This window comes from Amphimedon queenslandica, unplaced genomic scaffold, assembly GCF_000090795.2.
Source record: "Amphimedon queenslandica unplaced genomic scaffold, v1.1 AMPQUscaffold_13227, whole genome shotgun sequence".
NCBI classification, from domain to species: domain Eukaryota; kingdom Metazoa; phylum Porifera; class Demospongiae; order Haplosclerida; family Niphatidae; genus Amphimedon; species Amphimedon queenslandica.
Window position 1 is genome coordinate 36,900 of NW_003546537.1, and position 3,992 is coordinate 40,891.

Sequence of the window (3,992 nt, forward strand, 5' to 3'; positions counted from 1 at the left end):
ACTGGAATTGTACGATCTTGTGACCTATATGGTCATAAGCTTCACAACCACCCTGTACGTAGTGAAGTAAAATCCCAGTTAAGATCGACAGTGACAATCGAAGAGCTGTAGTAGAAAATCCTCACCGAAAAACAAGTGATCTAATTGTTGGTAAGTATAGGTTTATTATTTATATAAACATGTAGTTTGACTATACGTTTACATGCATTCCTCATGCCCCAGTTTTACAATATAGGTAAAGGAATGTCTTACATACCTGGAGCTGCAAGTCTTTCCTGTACCCATCGCACCAGAATTAAAAATATAAGATTAACAACATTAAGGAACACTAACTGTACTGTGGACTCACGAACTGCTCTACTGGATTTTGAGAAAGATGCTATTGCATTTGACAAGTCAATGAGAGACAACACAGAAGGTTTGTCATACTAATATTGTTAATCAAGTTTCAAATCTCATTAGGAAAGCATTTAACTGAGTATGAGAAACTGGGACATCCATATGTTCGATCATATGGTATAGGAGAGGAGTTAACATGGGTGCTGTGCATGAATCCCTTAATGTCAAGTTTTTAGCACATCAGACTGTATTGAGGTTGACATAACATACCGTACTTCAATTGAACTTGAATACCTCTTTAACGTTGTTGCTTTCAATTACATTTTGATGAGATGTAAGTCAATGGCATTTAATTATTCATATTTTAGGTTTTTTTAGGGATGGTAGTAGCACATATACGACTTAATAGAATAAATACTGATGCCTATGCACAGTGTTTTAAAGCTGTTTTTGACAAAATTGCCAATGATCATCTGACATTTAAAGATGGGCACTCTCACTGGAATTATTGCAGACTGGTCGGCTCAGCAAATAAATGGCCTAATAAATGTCATAGGAAAGCCTATAGCTGACAATATTCTTAAAGGATGTCAGGTATATAAATAAATCAATATTTGTGACTTTCAATGGTGAATTACGTGCACATGTACAATGTTTGCATCGTTCCTTACTTGTAAAAATCTATAGCTATCACAACTGAATTTTACTTTATGTGTCCATGTAATTTATTATGTATGTAGGTTCATTTTATTCGATCAGTTCAACGAGTGACAAAGTGTGTTAATCCATGGAATAATGCTGGACGTGATACTTTCATAATGATTGGCAAGGAAATTCTGAAAAGTGAATCAGCTGAGACTATACTAATGTTGTTTGAAGTACTACGAGGAAATGATATAAAAAGCAAGGGCAGTAATACCTAAGTTAAGCTGTGATGATAAGGAATGCACTGGATGGGATGGCTAAAGGAAAGACATTTACATAAGTCATATGCTCAGTGGAAATTGCATAAATTACATTTTAACCAATGATAGGCATGCTTAGTCACCACTTCTCAGATATGACAGAAGAGCAGTTCCAGCAACTACCAACAACAACTAATGAAGTAGAGTCACACAACAGGCTGTCCAAAAATGAGCATCCTGAAATACTTCGTGTTGCCTTGCTTACTACCTCCAAAATAGACATGGCAGTTACTTTAGAACACATAGCAAAGAATGATGGCATATTAACTAGTTATGGCGATGCAAACAGTTCGCTAAAAAGAAAGAGACAACAAAAGCAAGAAGACACAGATGATGAAGGCCCTCCAGATAAACAAAAGCAATTCAAAACTGGTAATATAATAGTCAACAATAAAAATTGTTTGAACTGTTTGTTTATTTAGCAAAAGATCAAGTTGTAGAAAATAAAAAGACGAATAGATCTGGTAATAAAGGTAAGTCAATAGTAAATGTATTTTAAAAATTAATGTCAAATACATGTATAGAGGATTGTCAATCTGAATTACACCATGCTGAAGAAGAAAATACTGCCAGGACTAGGTCTGGTAATAAAAGTAAGTAAATATCTTTGATAATAAATAAGATTCTGTGCCATATAGTTGATCTTACGAAATACTGGTTAAAGGGCTTGTCATTGTTTCTCTCGGACAAGCAAGATAAAGAATCTGGTGGTTGGATTTCTGATGCAGTAATTAATGCAGCTCAGAAGCTGCTACATAATCAGTTTCCACAGTATAATGCAGTCAACTCTACTTGCACAAAAAGCACAATTTGAGGTCGTTTTGGGCAAAGCAATTTCAAATCCTCCACATTAACAGGAATCATTGGGTTTGTGTTGCTTTTAATGACAACAAGGATGTCATAAGTCTTTATGATAGTTTGTACGCTACTATTCCCTTAGCCCTTGTTGACTGTGTCATTCATTACGTACACTCATCAGCACAAGTCCTTACTTTTAGAAACGTTAAGGTACAGAAGCAGACGAATTATTCGGATTGTGGAGTTTTCGCAATTGCTATGGCAACAGCATTATGTTACAGTGAGGATCCTACCACAGCCATTTGGGATATCTCACAGATGAGGAAGCATCTTGTAATATGTCTTTTGAACCAGAAAATGGAACTGTTTCCAAAAAGAGAAAGTGCTAATCATGCTTCGTGTAACATAATAAGATCTGAGTCTAAATATGAACTACATTGTTCTTGCCAAAAGAGACACAAGAGAAATCAAGCTATGAAGTGCTGTTCTAATTGCAACACTTGGTACCACAAGACTTGCATTAAGATTAAAAAAGAGGAACTTTCTTCAGATAAATGGCAATGTTACAATTGTACTAATTAACATGTGTGATTTTAATGGTATCTTAATTTTTTAGATTGGTGCTAGAAGCTAGTACATGTATATGTATGTAGTTTGTGGGTGGGGTATACAAACCGGTTCCTGTAAACATGGCTGAAAATAGGTGTATGATTCTCAAAATCTAAAATCTATGGGATAAACCTTGTGTAAAAGTATGCAAAATCGCACCTCTATACATATATAGGTACAAAAATCATTCCCCTATGTATGGCAAAGATTTTGCATAGGGGTACGCAAAATCGTTCCTCTTTTTATTGGGAGAGATTTTGCATAGGGGTAAGCAAAATCCTTCCGCTGTATACAGGAGAGATTTTGCGTAGGGGTACGCAAAATCCTTCCACTGGATATGGGAAAGATTTTGCGTAGGGGTACGCAAAATCCTTCCTGTATAGAGTAATAATAGCATTTTCGGACACCAATCATTCTCGAACACTCATGCAGCTCTGCTACCTAACAGCAAACTTAGCTGTGATTACCACAAGGTATCTTGTAGCTTACTTGTTTATGATGCTTAGTTTTGAAACTTCTCGTTTTGTTTACAAAGTTTACAAATAGAAAAACTGGACATCACCGGACACCCCTATTCCGGAAAAGTCACGCAAATGCCGTACCAGCAAAAATAAGGCACTTTTTGCGGTATTTTAAAACAAAAATGTCATTTCATTATGAAGTAATGTTTTAAAGCAACAGTACTATAGCAATTTTTTTCATTTTAGTCAAAGCATCCAACTGCACTCAAACTTTTTCCAACAATGTGAGGCCCCATTGTTTAAACCACGCCCTTCTTCAGTCACTAACTCTTTCCTCGTGTTTTCAAGGTGCCTAGTTGCTAATTAGGTTCGTAAAAACTGATTTTGCTGTCACATAAACATTTAAAAAATCATTTCAGATGTTTTCTTTGAGGTCCCGGGTATTTACAAGTCATGATTTTCAAGCACCAGCTAAACCTCGTGGTGGAAGATGTGGGACCTCTCATGAGACTGAAGAATGCCTCCATAAAGCATATGAAAGTGTGAACAACGGTGAAATAAGTTAAAGACAGGCCAGTGAAGTATTTGGAGTGCCGAAGAGTACTTTGCATGATTGAATAACAGGGAAAGTTCTTTTCGGATCTCAAAGTGGGCCCCGTCGATTCTTAAGTGAAAAGGAAGAGGAAGAGTTAGTGATATTCTTAACGTATTGTGCTACCATTGGATATCCTCAATCAAGGAAGGATGTAATGAACATAGTTCAGGCTACTCTACTACAGAAAGGCCATTACAATACATTATCGTATAATAGGTGGGATCA